The sequence below is a fragment of the Lytechinus pictus genome, chromosome 10 (genome assembly GCF_037042905.1).
Source record: "Lytechinus pictus isolate F3 Inbred chromosome 10, Lp3.0, whole genome shotgun sequence".
NCBI classification, from domain to species: Eukaryota; Metazoa; Echinodermata; class Echinoidea; order Temnopleuroida; family Toxopneustidae; genus Lytechinus; species Lytechinus pictus.
The window spans coordinates 36,598,773-36,615,498 of record NC_087254.1 but is presented as its reverse complement, the minus strand read 5'-3'; the positions used below and the strand labels follow the sequence as shown (position 1 = coordinate 36,615,498).

The 16,726-nt window shown below is 34.7% G+C and overlaps 1 long non-coding RNA gene across 1 annotated transcript; it reads left to right on the top strand.

The window, feature by feature from the left end:
* Window positions 1-276: 276 nt before the first annotated feature.
* On the top strand, window positions 277-5,563 carry LOC135155768 (uncharacterized). The gene is made up of 4 exons (XR_010294955.1): window positions 277-432; window positions 2,031-2,224; window positions 3,172-3,561; window positions 3,855-5,563. It is a non-coding gene; the product is annotated as an uncharacterized LOC135155768 (long non-coding RNA).
* The last annotated feature ends 11,163 nt before the right edge of the window (window positions 5,564-16,726 follow it).

Sequence of the window (16,726 nt, the reverse complement as noted above, 5' to 3'; positions counted from 1 at the left end):
CAATCATAACATGGACCTACCACATGAATATTCATTACAGATAATTTTTATATCACATGGCCTCGCGCGCGTGAATCACAGGAAAGGAAAATTCCTTCAATTTTCTGAGTAAACCGATAGGCCTATCCTGCGACTGGACTTGAGCAAAGCTGTAGAGATGTAATGCAAGAAAGTCAACATCAAACCCGATGAATATTCACAATGACGTCACATGACGTCGCATTTTCATCGCAGCAGTACAAGAACTGCGAATTGAAAACTCGCTCCCATTTCCATGATTTCTCGGCGATTTCTCGTCTGCTGTGCCACAACTCAACACTCAGTCTTAAGAGACGGTTTCCAGCTTTTACTTTCTAAAACTTCAAATGCAACTTGAATATTTATATTACAGATTTTATTCTTCAGGACTTGGATAAACAGTGAATATATTAGGTGAGTAGATTAAAATCTATACTCAAACAATAAAATTGAAATCTATACTAAAAAAATAAAGTTTCTTATAGAGACAGGCCTACGCAGGCCTATACATTACAACAATGCAACTCGACGTTCCGGTCCTCCTTTTTTTTTTTCGCTGCTATATTCTACACGTGATATTCCATAATCATTATGTATTTTAATGCACTTAAGAAAGTTTTAGGCTAGCTGCCATAGTTTACAAACTCGCGCTGACAGTTCTCTCCATTATTTTATTTCCATTTTGGCTATATTTTGCTAGTCATATCCTGATATTTTTCTTTGAATCGTTAGTGATAATTATCTTTGTGTATAATCCTTGGTTGTATGAATTAGATTAATATGTAGGCTAAATCCAGTGTCCAAGCATATTCTCTTTAAAACCTACTTCTTGCATATATTATGATTAATATTAAGTGGTGTTGTGATTTTGTAATCAGTTATGCGTGGTTATTTTTTCTTTATTACGATTTAATGCAGGCATTTTAGTAATATTTACTAAATATGAGCATGCTCTATACATCTTTAGCAGTTTCTTGTATATGCATTTTGTAGGGGGGAGGGGGTTACAACAATTGACAAAATTTAATATTTTTAGGATAACTCCGAAAGCTCCGATTAAGAGTTGAGAGGCACGTGGAAACACTAGTTTGTCTAGAAATGATTTCGAAGGTCCGTATGATGGGTAACATATCAAATATGTTAATGTATCTTGAAAAAATGATATCATACAATGATTCGTTTAATGATCAAACAATGACCATGAGGCTTAATATCCACAATTTCGCAAATTTCAATAGGGGATTTTTTTTTAGTTTGGCAATTTCTTTTCCAAAAAGTATTTGTAAAAAGAAATTATCTCTAAACGAAAACCTCAGTTTATATTGACAAGCAAGGGGTTGAACGTAACTATAACAGAGGCTTTTCGCTACGAAAATGGCCAGATTATTCTCTCTCTCCTCGGAACCCCCCTCCCCTATTTATGTGTTGCAGGGGGTGGCTTTTATTATACATACAAGATATTGACGGATCACCCATGGGGTGCTCTCCTGCATCAACCATCGATATTTACCCCTCATATTTTTTTTTACACATGAAACTTTGGGGGTCAACTTAAGGGGTCCGTCGCATGAGGCACGGTGAGGAGCTGTTGCTTAGGAACCAGTGGATTAACAATCACATATTTATGCTTCGTTGGGGAAACCCCGATTCAGACATTTATTGGCAATGCCACGATTCAAACGTCATTTCATATGCCTATGAAAATGGGAATGTATTCATAACAAGATCACTGCGTGTAAGTTCTATTACGTTGCCATAGATAAGAAATTACTCTGGTGCATTTAAGCCTATTTCAATTATTTATTTCATCATATTTTTCTTAGTAAAGAGAGCCTGGCGCCCTTCAAGCACCGCTTTTTAGTCGGCGACCTTTCCTTTCGTATTCATGGATTGTATCATTGTAAATATGAAAAGATCGAAAGGGAAAATAATGAATTGTATTGAAATTGATTTGAATTGATTAACAAGTAGAAAAGATTAATCTCTTTTATTCAAAACTTAATTATGCACAGAGCAAGAGGACACGAAATGCCGAAATTAGGGTTGTTCATCGCATTGGTGTTCGTGATTCCGATTGCCATGATTGCGGGTGTTCCGGTTGATAATTGCCTGGGCAAATGTGACGTCTACCCCAGCTACTACTGCGACAGTTTTAATGGCGTATGTACCCCATGCCATTCTGCCAAAGACAACCCAAAGTGCAATGGTAAGTGGTATTACCCATGACCCACTCACATCAATAAAACCGATTCGATATCGATCAATACTATGCGATGCGATTATATCGCGATTATATCGAACTGATTGTTTCAGTCGCGTGACTGCAGCAATAAACCTTTTCCAGGTGCGAAATCCAAATTGTGAAGCTCCAATTAAAGAACTCACCTTTCATAAGCATAGTATATTAAAATTATTTTTTATTATATAAGCCCATTTTATTTTTGGATGTTATCTTGATTTTATTGTGTTCAATAATTTATTTGATAATTTTCAGCGATAATTCTTGGTGATACACATGGCCCTGGGAAGCACCCCAAAAAATGTCCTTGGGGGAGCTGCGCGTATTATTTTCCACAGGCAGCACCCCCAGGTATTCTGGTAGATGTGTAAAAATTGAAAAAATGTAACTTCATTTTAGAGTAACACCCTTTTTTTCAAATTTCTCGGGACCAATTTCACTTCCATTTTACCACCCCCCCCTTTATTTTTTCGCTTTTCAAATTTACATCAGCACCCCCTCTTAAAAAAATCGTTCCCAGTGCCCTGGTGATACAAATACAACAAAATGAAGGCTCTCTAATTCTCTGTATGCTGCACTAGTTTCATGGTCTCATCAGCAATAATATATTTAAAGATTCATGTCAGTTTCGACCAAGGGATTAATGTTTCAAGGAAGGGCTTGTCGGATTTTTTTTTCTTGGCAATTGCCATATAAACTGTGCTTGTCGGCCAATCAAAATCAAGGAAAGCTGTCAGATCTGACAAGTTGTCATACAAAGAAATGTTCTTTAGACCTCGATAATCTTGAAATACCGAAATGCAGCATGACACCCATATTAATGATTCATAATTTGGGAGAAGAAAATACATTATAGAAAGCTATAACTTTGTTACGAACATGATTGTATGCCATCATGTGTTGTCTAAATCCAGGTGTTTTCAGGCCTTCGAAAACAACGACGGAATGGGGTGTCAAAACTTTGATTACTACCCGAAACCGACCGGAGCCAGAGCGTGTGACAGTCGACCCAATAAGATCTATCAGGCTCAGTTTACCTGACCGCAATGTGGTGATAAATGATCACGAAGAACGTCACCAAAACGACATCGATGTCGACCTTACAGACCCTTCTCGTAATGAGGAAAACCACACAAACATCCTAATCATCGTCGCCTCGGTATCATTAGTCACACTCGGAGTAGGCGTGGTCATCGGGATACATCGTCGGTCCCGTTCACCGACTGGACAGCGGCCGGGGACGCCTACTACTGACTCACAAGATGGCATGGAATTAGAAGAGCTAGCGAGCGAGCAATGAAATGGTAGGCCTGTGTATTGATGCTTATATGGTTAATGACGACTAGACGTTTTTAAACGTCTAGTTTAAAAAACGCAATGTTAATCATACTCGCTGAATCTTGATGAATCATGAATTTTAGCCAGAAGTTCATCGAGGTTTCTTTCATTGCTCTACTTTTTAAAAACAAACAAATGATCATATTCTGTCTTCAAAAAAGGTATATGAATGAATGGCCACTAAGCCCACTAGGACTTCAAAGATTGAAAATCATTTGATTAATATTTCATGTTATTTATTTTATGTATATTCTCGCAGGAGCAGCAAGAGAAATCGGAGAACACAAAGGAGACATTCCAGAATAACCAATATTTCTCTGCTCGATCAAGAATAAAGTACATCGGATCACCCCTCTCTTTTATATGTTATTATTAATTTCCCTTTGAATGTACGATACAGTGCGTCCCAGAAAAAAAAGAAACCGGACTCCGAACTGTTTTCGTCAAAGGCAAATTATGACATTTCGTTTACATTATCATACAGATCAATTATTCCTCTACTATTTTGATACCTAATATGTGACGAACACTTCACGCATAATTAACGAGCGAGACGAGTTTGAAATTTTAATGTCGAAATCAGAATGCGCAGAAAATATGAACAAGATTGGTTCGTGATACGACAACCGTGCTTATTCGACGATTGGCTCATTAGCATTTATTGTGTATTCTTTGTTAAGTTTCTCTCACAGATCCCTGAAATGAGAGTGGATTCAGATTTGATTTGATTTTATTCTATTTTATTTACCAATATAAAAACAATACATAAAAAATTACAACATAATATAATACATGATAAAATAAAATTGGATGGATCGCCCTACTCAGCTGAGCCATTACAGCACAACTGTTCTGCCGAGGGGTCCAGCTATATTAAAAAACAACATGAAATTCATATTACAAAAATAATATTAACAAGTGAGTTTCTGCACAAATCGTTTCTGACAGGCCTCAATATTATTGTTTGTAATCTGCATGCACGCGTGAATGTTTTGATAAGCTATAGTGTTGGTCTTATAAGATTTCACACTTTCTTCCTTTTTATGGGACGCACTGTATACTTCGATTTGTGTGGTTGGTTTTCCCTTTTATTTATTGTTTTGTAATTGCTCATGGCGCATTATCTATGTGTCGGTATATATGTATGCGTTTAAAAAGTATAAGAGTATTACCTCCCCCCACCCGGTATGACTGGGATTCCTAAAGGCGGTAAAAATGAAGGAATACATATAACCAGGTACCCGTTCGCTTCACCTGGGTTGAGTACAGCACATTTTGGCTGAAATTCTTGATGAATGAGATAAAGTATTTAAAGGTAAAGTCCACCCCAGAAAAAAGTTGAATTAAATAAATAGAGAAAAATCAAACATGAATAACGCTGAAAACTTCATCAAAATTGGATGTAAAATAAGAAAGTTATGACATTTTAAAGTTCCGCTTATTTTTCACAAAACAGTTCTATGATCAACTCAGACAGTGATATGCAAATGAGAGAGTCGATGGTGTCACTCACTCACTGTTTCTTTTTTTTTTTATTGTTTGAATTATACACTATTTCAATTTTACGAATTTGACAATTAGGACCCACTTGCTTGAACCACAAAATGTTGAAATAATGGAATTCCATGTGTTCAGGGAGGAATGAAACTTTGTTTCACATGACAGTGACGAGAAAATAAAAATGTTTCATATTTCATATAATAAAATACAAAATAAATAGTGAGAGATGTCATCGGTTTCCTCATTTGCATACCTACCAGCATGTGCATACAACAGCCCTGTTTTGTGAAAAATAAGCGAAACTTTAAAATGTCATAACTTTCTTATTTTACATCCGATTTTGATGAAGTTTTCAGTGTTATGCTTGTTTGATTTTTCTCTTTCTATTCAAATCAGCTTTTTGTTGGCAATAATCCCACGAGGAAGTTTATCAATTAGCCTACATGTATGGCTATGTCCCCCCCCCCCAAAAAAAAAAAAATAATAAATAAATAAATAAATAAATATTGAAAAGACACAATTGAACTCAGCTCTGGCCACGGTCCTGTAAAGGGCGCCACGTCGGGGGCGTTTGCTAACTCTGCTTCTTTCCTTGATCTCTTATCATTCATAACACATTTTTGCATAGACCTGAACTGTACAGTATAGTTACAAATCATGAAATGAGGTGTGTTTGCTATTTCTACATTGCACTGAATTTGCAAAATAAGGCATTTATATAACTTATAAGGCGCCGATTATAAGTAGGCCTAGTGGCCTATAATGACGGCGTCGAACTGCTAAAGGACTGGTGCTTAATTGTTGCATTCGAGGAATCGCCTGCTGGATATCTCATCTGGGTTGAGTGCAGCACAATGTGGATCAATTTCTTACTGAAGGAAACCACGCCTTGGCAGGCCTGGGATTCGAACCCATGACTCTCTTTTTCAAACAAAGGCAATAGTCAGAACCACCAGAACACATGGAGACTACAGAAAACATGAGCTATTCAAAATAAATGAATGAAGCTTTTATAATGTATAGGCCTAGATCTAGTACCACACATTTCATTGAAATTATCCGCTTTCAAATTTTATGGCACTATCTGCCAAAAAAATGCTGCCGGTGTTTTTATTTAAAGAAATATTTTTTTAAACATGTCCACTTCTTTATCGATCCACTAAGCCTCAATAGCAAATTACGATAAATCATGAAAAAAGGCGTTAAGCACCACTTACATCGAACTGCTACAAGAATGATTCCCTTGACCGTGCTGACTTGAGAAACATGCTTTTGGAATGTAGTCATCAACGTACGTGAACTTGAAACACGAAACTGAAACAAAAAACAACCGTTTATAAATCTGGCGCCCTTTTAACCACGTGATCACCCCCTGAAAACATTCCGGATGGGTCATAGGTGACGGAGCAGAACGAGTCACAATAGGCCGCTCCATATCAATGAATAACTGCATGCATCCATTATGCCTTAGTTGGAATTGAGTCACGTGATTCCATGATAAAGTCCGTTATCTTTTTAGTAATCTTTATTATTCATTCACTTCAAATGAAATTCATATATACACGATATATAAAATATCATACAAAATAATATAACAAATTAATTGCATCTATGAATACACAAATCAAATGACATTATAGACAATTGGAAAAATAAACATATAAGCATGCAGCTAAAGCAATTGGACAATATGACATAACGTAAAAGCTAAGCAAACTGAATGAATAAATGTATTAATGTGCATTCTCCCGTTCCATGACTCCACCCCCGCCCCCCCCCCCCCCCCCCCCGCTATATAATGAGACCCCGAAGCTACACAAACAACAACAATGAGAAATGCAGAAAAAATATACACATAAAGGAGAGAGAGAGAGAGAGCGAGAAAGAAAAAAAAAACAGACAAAAGACTTCCATCTCCCTGATATTACTTGATTATTGAAATGATATGATTAAGTAATTGGGTTTTTTCAGTTGTTTCCGCGAGACCAATAAGAATTTCCATCCAACTTAGTTTATCTTTAGAATTATGATGATAATACATATTCATCGATAAAATAAATAATAATGATAACGTTTTATTTACCCAGGGTAGCCACTTCAGTTAGGAAACTGCTCTACCAGCGGGCCCTGCATAACATAATAATGTTATTATTACCCTTCTCCAATCTAAATGCTGAGCGCCTATAGCAAGAAGGCAGAAGGTCCCATTTTTGTAAGTCTTTGGTATGACTCGGCCGAGGATCGAACCCACGACCTCCCGTTCATGAGGCGGACGCTCTACCACTGAGCCCCCGTGACCGGTTTTTTCAATAAAATATGCACCCGGAAAAATGCTTAGTTTCTCTCTCTCTTTCTCAAGTAAAAAATGCAGATGCTAGAAGGCGTATTGGTCTCCCATAGCTGTGATCACGGGGGAGGCCGAGGGAACGGGTGGATCCCCTTTGGAAATTTCAATAGTGTACTCTGGCCAAGGAAAAAGATTGCCTCGACCCCACCCCCCCAAAAAAAAAAATGAAAATGAAATAAAAGATATATAAACAAAAATAGATATCAGTGATGAAACAATTACAAGAAATATATGTGCCCTGCTTCAGGTATTACACTCTGACACGATCATCCCCCTTTAGTCTTTTCTGATTTGCTGGCTGAAGCAAACGGTCTGTGGCCAAAGCTGTAAGAACATTGTTTGATGTGTGCGATGACCCTGGTTCAATCACTGCTGAATACATGGAAGGGGTAGGCTTACTTTTCTACTCAGTGTTGGGCGATGACTGAGTAGGCCTATGAATATTGTTTTATCATAATGACTTATATCCATTCATGAAATATCAATTCAATTCTGCAAGTTAATCTTCACGAAAGGGTATTCATTTTACAGTATTGGAACGCAAAGATTCTTGCAACAACAATTTTCTATTTGAAAATAATGGGGGTTTTGGGGTACATATCGGTCAGTGGGACCGATTAAACCTCTCTCAGACCTTCAGTTAAATTATGTTGCATGTTCATTATGTTTAAACAATTATCAATGATGTATTTCTTTTTATATGAAAAATGAAAGTGTTTTGTTGATTGTACTATAATATATGTTTTTTTTATTTTGGTGAGAAATAAAACATTACTTTAAAAAAGATGTCGTATATGTGGGTATATTCCCCCAAAAAAGTATATTTTTCTTCCTTTTTCTTTGTTTCTTTTTTAAACTAAATTTTATGGCCTTCCTATCGTTTCGTACAGTGTTTCATAACTTATTTGTATAATTTCATTTTAGAACTATTTTTATTGGACTGCACTCTACACGGCTTTTAACCCCAGCCCACATTACCAGCATGTAACACTCTTCGTTCAGTTCTTTGATCTTTGTTGTATCCAATTCACTTGTGTCTTATGATAAACGAACCACCGAGGACGTATGTATTTCATTATGGAAATAAGGGTAATGAAATGTTTTCTCCTTACAAACAGATTAGGTATTACAGTTGTGGCGCTTTGAGGATTGTTTTCAACACCCCCCCCCCCCCCAAAAAAAAAAAAAAAAAAAAAAAAACTTCCCGCTGATGCTATTTCCCTTTTTTTCAATTTTTCAATCATTTTTTTTTCTTCAGAGGTTTTATTATTTGTTGAAACTATGCACATTAATAGGGCTTATACAATTTAATAAGTATACTTTTAAAAGTAAATATAAGAACTCAAGAAATTACTTAGCATTTATTGATATTTATTAGCATGGTTTTGTTTATTATTTGTTTGTTTGTTTTTATATCTCTACTCTACTTAAGAAATTGTTATAAGTTTGTTCTCATTGTTCTTTTTATTGCTGATGTTCTGTTGAAATGTTTTGTTATTTTTTTCTTTGTTTATAAGTTTGTACTCATTGTTCTTTTAATGAATTTGGAAATAAACATTTGGATAATATTTTTCCAATATTTATGTAGGTTTTTTAATAAAAAGAATAATTCTAAAAGTAAATATAAGAACTATAAAAAAATACTTAGCATTTACTGATTTTTATTAGCATGGTTTGTTTATTTTTGTTTATTTATATATATCTCACCATATTTTATATATCTACTCTACTTTAGAAATTGTTTCACGTTAGTTTGATATTGTTATTTGCTTTAATCAATAATGATTTTTATTTCTATTTATTCTTTGGTATTTGTCACATCCACAATATACACTAAATATTTCTAACGATCAATTTTTCTGAGGTACGCGCGTTTCGACTTACCTAATGGCATCTGAGTGCATGCCCCATTATCATTATTTTTTTTATGTCTATTGTCAAAACTATGTGCCAGTTTTTTTCATTTTACTAATAACTCTATTTTTATTGCTGATGTTCTGTTGAAATGTTTTGTTATTTTTTCCTTTGTTTATAAGCTTGTTCTCATTGTTCGTTTTAATGAATTTGGAAATAAACACTTGGACGATATTTTTTCAATATATATGTAGGTTTTTATTTAAAAAGAATGTGCCAACTTTGTATGTATCTTGATGTATATATCACCCAAAGATATCAAAATATTACACATTTGTATGCATGAGTTTATGGTATTTTGATTTATGTACACGTTGTCACTTGTATAAAACTTGGACTTGTTTATTATTGCAAGTATATGAAAAAGCAAATCATCGGAAGAGAATGAGGGCGTCGTTTGATTACCGGGATATTTATAGATCTTGCAGATATACCGGATGAAGAATAATACACAATTGTATCTTGACAATCTCCAATTACTTTTTAATTTGTCAATAGGTATTAAAATAATCATATAGAATTAAAAATGATTTTATGATGATGTATTTTTTTTATTCTAGTTGGCATTTACCGAGTTTTATATTTCTCCACCGAAATGGTATAATTTGGAGAAAGTCGGGGACGGATTTAAAGACTTGAAGCTCTGATGGTATGAAACCTGTATATAATCTTATAAGATATCCGAAATAAACAAGGTATCAAAGGATCACTGATTTCGTATTGTATGATTCTTTCAGGCATTTCTGTCATATTGGTGATTGTATGAAAATTTGATTGAAATAAAAATGCTTTAATGAACATGATCAATATTATCAAATTCCGTGAAAACGATTTAAAATAAGCTTCATTACCAAGATAGTGTTGCAGATTTGCCTTTCTATATTTTACCGAATTTTATTACCTCATTCTCAGCAAATATTGATTTCCAAATCAATTTCATTTATTTCAACAATCCAATAGAATATTTTGGAGTAAGCTTGTGGAAAGCGATCAGAATATCTTTTTGAAATATCATCAAATAATAGAAATTATGAGCTAGGTATTAAACAAATGTGAATCATGTTTCTGTGTTGTTTTTGCATACAATTATTTAAAATAAAGCCGTGGAGACATGTCAATACAAATAATATATATATATATATATATACATATATTGTGAAAGAAATGGATGAAGAGAACAATGGTAGGCGTAGCTTAAATAAAGGTTCCCCAGAGCTATCTGCCCTTTGGAAAAATTGGTAATGCCGAAAAATATCTCTGCCGGGAATCGAATATATATATAAATATATATATATATATATAGATATATATACCCGGCCAAAATATCTCCACCTCCCATGAATTAAGACGATGATGTCGTTTATTCATCTTATGACCAAAGTACATATGTGTATTCCAAAAAATAATAGTAACCCTCCTTCAATGTCATCTGTGATCAAATTTAGAATGATCTTGAGCAAACTAAGACATGATTCAGGCCACTTGGCCTGAATTTGGGGCTTGGGCTCTGCAACCCCCCCCCCCACCCCCTCCCCCGAAAAAAGTTTCGCGACCTAGAAAAAGTAAAGGGAAAAGGGACCAAGAAAAGGGGGAAGGGAAAAGCTGAAATACGATTCTTTTTCTGAATAGTATGCAGAAATCTGTCATAGAATAAGATTTTGTATTAAAAGGTAAAAAAATTTGGTCCATTTTAACTTTGACCATGGTCTAACTCTGAGTTGAAATCATGAGGAAGCCAAAAAGTGTCAAATCTTAACATTGTATGATCACTGTACATCACGCTATACGAAGAAAAAAAAAATTCCCCCAACGGTTACAAAATGATCGCGAGTAACAGATTAGGTAATGATTCGAGCCTGCAAAGTAGAAATGCTTTATACATCTCTGGTTACTATAAGAATTTTACAGTAGTTGTCTAAAAGATTAAAGTGTTTATAATCTTAAACAACAAAATTTAATGTTTAATATTTAATTATCAATAAATCAAGGATGGTTGTTAAAATGTTGAACAACTATTATAAAGCTAATATAGAAAACAGCATTTGTATAAAATTTCAAACAGTGTTTTTAGTTTACTGTCAGTGATTTGTGTCACAATCAGTTAAATTATTCACACAACTCTAGACCGCATTTTAATTAGAAACCAGACTTTCTGAATATGGGCCAATTGGTGCGAGCTTCCGTTCAGTATTACGAGGTGGTGCTCTTGTATCCCGAAGAGCAAGAGTTCACATACTAGTACTCGACAGCTGCAAAGATCACAGTGTATGCATGGTGTCACTTCGAGATAATAGGGCATGTTAACAATCACTTCGCAGACGCGTTCTATAACGCAGATAATCTTTTGTCAAAAGCCCTTCATAACAAAGCAGTCTTTGTCGAAAATCGATGAATCAAAACAGCAGCGGCGTCCTGGACTTTGGACTTTATATAATACTTGGAAAATCGCAATCCGTGCTAAGAATGACAGTGTCCATCATGATATAGGATACAATAACATTATTCGATATTCTCCCCACATGTATATTGCAATGGTTTAATCTGTATTAAACCGAAATTCTATTACACTGAAGAGAGATCATGATTAACGAAAATAAGGACAGACAAGAAGCAGCAGAGGGAGAGAGAGGGGAGTGAGGCAGACACACAATGATAACAAGATTTAAAGGATGAAGGAAAATAAAAAGATACATGTGAGTTTAAAGGCCTTAAAAAGTTTATTACACAATGATTACTATCAAATATAAATATTTTAGGGGGCCTAAATTATTTTAAAAAGCTGCGATCGACACCAACGATCATAGCCTATAGGCCCTAAGCATTTGTATGTCATGTAGCACAAAGAGGTCAGTAAAATGATTTTTATCACACTTTATCAAATAGTATAAATACATGATGCAAATGATAATATATAACCTCCTTGTTTGTTTTGTCTAACTCCCTAGGATACAACTGATAAAGTTGGAATTCTTTATACCCTTACATGAATCACAATCCATTAGAGTCACATTGTCTTTCTGTTTATTTTCAGTGTTCTGGTAATAAACTGTATACCCAATATTGGTTAAAATGGGAACATGAATGTTGGTTAGGTAAATATATATATATATATATACCCAATCAGTGGCGTAACTACGGGGGGCATGGGGGGCACGTGCCCCCCCCCCCCCCCAATCGGCTGGCCAAAAAAAAGGGGGAAGAGGAGAAAAAGAGGGAGAAAGGAAGAGAAACGTAGTGGGAATGAAGACATTATTGTTCATTACAATGTTATATTATAATTATGTTATGTTATAATACATAAGAAACATTTTTTCACAACTTTATTTTGCTCAGGCCTAGATGTCTTCGTTGTTCCCGGTACTTGCATTGTCTGTTTAACGTTTTTAAGTCAATATACACCAAATATATTTCCTTGCACTTCGACGTATTATTGTTTTATGTAGTGACATATGGTTCTTTTTCATGACTACTTAAAGTGACTGCCCCATTTTAAAGTGTTAATATAAAACATTTCCTGTCCGTGCTTACGTTCGCACTAGTAGATTGGTGAGATATGTCTGCTCTTCATGAATTCCTAAAAATCAGTCCTTAAAATGTCCCTTTTTCTGATCCGAATATCAAATATTTTCAGCTCGCGCTTCGCGCTCGCATCATTTGGTTAGTGAAATACGTATCGTATGGTCTTAGTGAATTCTTACAAACAGGTCTTAGAATGCCTCTCTTCAGGTCTGAATATCCTAAATTTTCAGCTCGCGCTTCGCGCTCGCAATATTTGATGAGTGAGATGCGTATTATGATTACAATGACCACAAAAAGTGCTTCATGACTTTGTGTTTAGATGTAGCAAAATCAGCAAGCGCTTTGCACTCGCATTAGATGACTATGGTGAGATATGTATACTCTTAAAGGGATGGTCCGGGCTGAAAGTATTTATAGCTTAACAAATAAAGTAGAATTCACTGAGCAAAATGCCGAAAATTTCATCAAAATCGGATAACAAATAACAAAGTTATTGAATTTTAAAGTTAAGCAATATTTTGTGAAAACAGTCGTCATGAATATTCATTAGGTGGGCTGATGATGTCACATCTCCACTTGTTCAAATTTTTTCCTCTAAGAACTAGAAAAATTGGATTGACAATTGATTTAGTGCATTAGATTTTTATTGCTGCAACTTATTTCATTATAAGAGAGACATATTATTCACACAAGGATGAAATAATGAAAAAAATACGATTTTATGTAATAACATAAGAAAACGGAAAGTGGAGATGTGACATCATCAGCCCACCTAATGAATATTCATGACGACTGTTTTCACAAAATATTGCTAAACTTTAAACTTCAATAACTTTATTATTTGTTATCCGATTTTGATGAAATTTTCGGCATTTTGCTCAGTGAATTCTACTCTATGTATTAAGATATAAATATTTTCAGCCCGGACCATCCCTTTAATGGATTCCTAAAATATAGTTCTTAACAATCCTTGTTTGGGGTCAATATTTACAAAAATTTCAGCTCGCGCTTCGCGCTCGCATTATGTATCATGATTACAAATATTTGCTTATAATGTCCTTTTTTGGTCTGCATATCAAAAATTTTCAGCTCGCGCTTTGCGCTCGCATTATTTGAGCAGTGAGATACATATCCGTTTAATGGCACTGTCCTTAAAATGTCCCTATTAGGTCAGTATACCGGGCAACTGAGCGCGCTTCGCGCGCTCATTAAGTGACTCAAAAATTTTGCTGGTGCGCCCCCAATGCCGTGACTCACGGTACGCCACTGTACCCAATATTTTGTAAATTTTACGCAATGTTGCGTTGGAATAGCCCAATATGGGATTAAAAAAAAATACCCAGCAAACAAGCATGTTCCCTTTCTACCCAATAGTGTTTTAGAGTGTAAGCACGGAAGGATACCATTCGCAATCATGATCAGGCCAATGCCAGAATGCATGGTGTCCATTCACACAATGGGGCTATCGTAGCAACAGAGATGGGCCTTCTATCCCTTAACACGGCATCGTAAAAAAAATCAATCAGGGAGTTAGGAAGTAAAGGGGTAAGGTGCTTTTCTTTTCCAACGTAATTTTATTTTAAAACATGAAAATGTCTTATCATGGGCAGGATAGTGTAAGCTACGTGGAAGGCTATACTGACCAAGCAGTCCCCCGCACCCTGCCCCCAAAAAATTATATTATCATGCGAGGGAGCGGAGTGACCGAGAAAAAAAAATCACATACTCAAAATGCTTGATAATGTTTGAGAATAACCTTTTGATCTACAATGAACATGAGACTGGGATCGCTTCTCTGTTTAACACATTAGTCTACACAATAGAGTATTTTCTTATTAGAGGCGTCGACCCTGGGGGCTGGGGATAATTGCCACCATGAAACTATTGGGGGTCCATATTGATCCCCCATGCAATACCTCCCAGAAGGAAAAACCAGAATTTTAACTGGTAACTCTGGAAATTGGAACATCGGTTTACTGGTCTAACTGGTCATACTGGTCTAGTTAAAATTGTACTGGTCCAGTTAAAAATTAAACTGGTCTTGGATTACTGGAATTTTATACTGGTCTTGTTTCTGGTGGTTGTTACTGGTCTCACTGGTCTCCAACTGGTATCCAATTCAAGCTGGTCTTTACTGGTATTTTCTACTGGTCTGACTGGTCCTCGAACTGGTCCTCGTATTGGTCTTACTAAATCAATTTATTACATGCATTTGGTTTGTTATATACCATGGTCAGTGAAATGTGATGGAAAAGATGGTTAGTAAATTAATCTTTCTGTTGTTATTTTAAATGTGATAAATGAAATTACACATTTTCATTGTGAATTAGTTCACACACTTATTAAGAAAGTTTTTAAACAATGAATGCCATTGCAAGGATATTCTATTCTAAATCCTGATTTTTCTTTTACAAATAAGAAAAATGCAAATGAGGTAAACCACGTGATCAGAATTACTGGTATTACTGGTCTTGACCAGTTCAATTTCAAACAATGAATTACTTTAGACCAGTTGACAATATCAGAAGAATATATCTTGCTTTGATCTTAATCATAATTAAAGGAAATAATTATTTTAATAATAATGTTAATACTTTGAAGATAATTGTGATAATAATAATAATTACAATATTTGATTTTATTTTATTTTATTTACCAATATAAAAAAACAATACATATAAAATTACAACAAAATATAATACATGATAAAAATAACATTGGATGGATCGCCCTACTCAGCTGAGCCATTATAGCACAACTGTTCTGCCGAGGGGTCCAGATATATCAAATAAACATGAAATTCATATTACAAAAATAAATTCATTAACAAATTTGTGTGACATAAACGCGATATCAATAACAATTATAACAGTAATAAGAATGATAACAACAATGATCATCATGATAATAATAATAGTAATTATAATAATAATAATGATAATTATAAGCAGAATGATGATAACAATGATAAATGATAACGTTAATAACTTTCTCTGAATTGCAAGATTCATTTTCCATGATTCGTCAAATGATATGACTTGAAATAAAGTCATTATTTATTGGACAAGTAACGCCAGTTTGGTATTACTACTTTGCTTCAACTGGAATGCAATAGTTTGAACTGGTCTCCAGTTGATTTTTACTGGTCCAGTTAAAAATCAAATGGTCCAGTAAACATATACTGGAAACCAGTAAAAATCTACTGGAAACCATTTATTGGTCCAGGAACACCAGTTTGATGAAAAACAATTTAACTGGTATTACTACTTTGTTTCAACTGGAATGCAATTGTTGGAACTGGTCTCCAGTTGATTTTTACTGGTCCAGGTAAAAATCAACTGGCCCAGTAAAAATATACTGGAAACCAGTCAAATTCTACTGGAAACCAGTAAAAATTATTACTGGTTTTACTGGCTTTTCCTTCTGGGCTTTGATTACTTTAGAAATATAATATGCAATGCAAAATAAGTTTGAAAAAAGCATCGGAAAACACTATAAAACTATTAATATCTAGTTCTCGGTACAGCAATTTAAGAGCATTCATTATTCCATACGAAAATACTTGAACTTAAAACATTGTAGATTCACCATGTAGTCGTTATTTTTGATCGGTGTATTATAATTTGTAATGAAACACCACCCCCCCCCCCTTGAAAGTTTATTATATTATCTACATTCTACGTCTCCATTAGCAAGTTGCAATTGGTCTTATCAATCACAGTTTGTTTGTTGATAACCATCATAATACTATGTTTTGATCCTGTGCACGTAGGCTCGTTATAGACCATTTATGATAAAGGGCGAAATTAAAGAGATTTGTGACCATTTTGATCTAATAAAATTCATTTGTT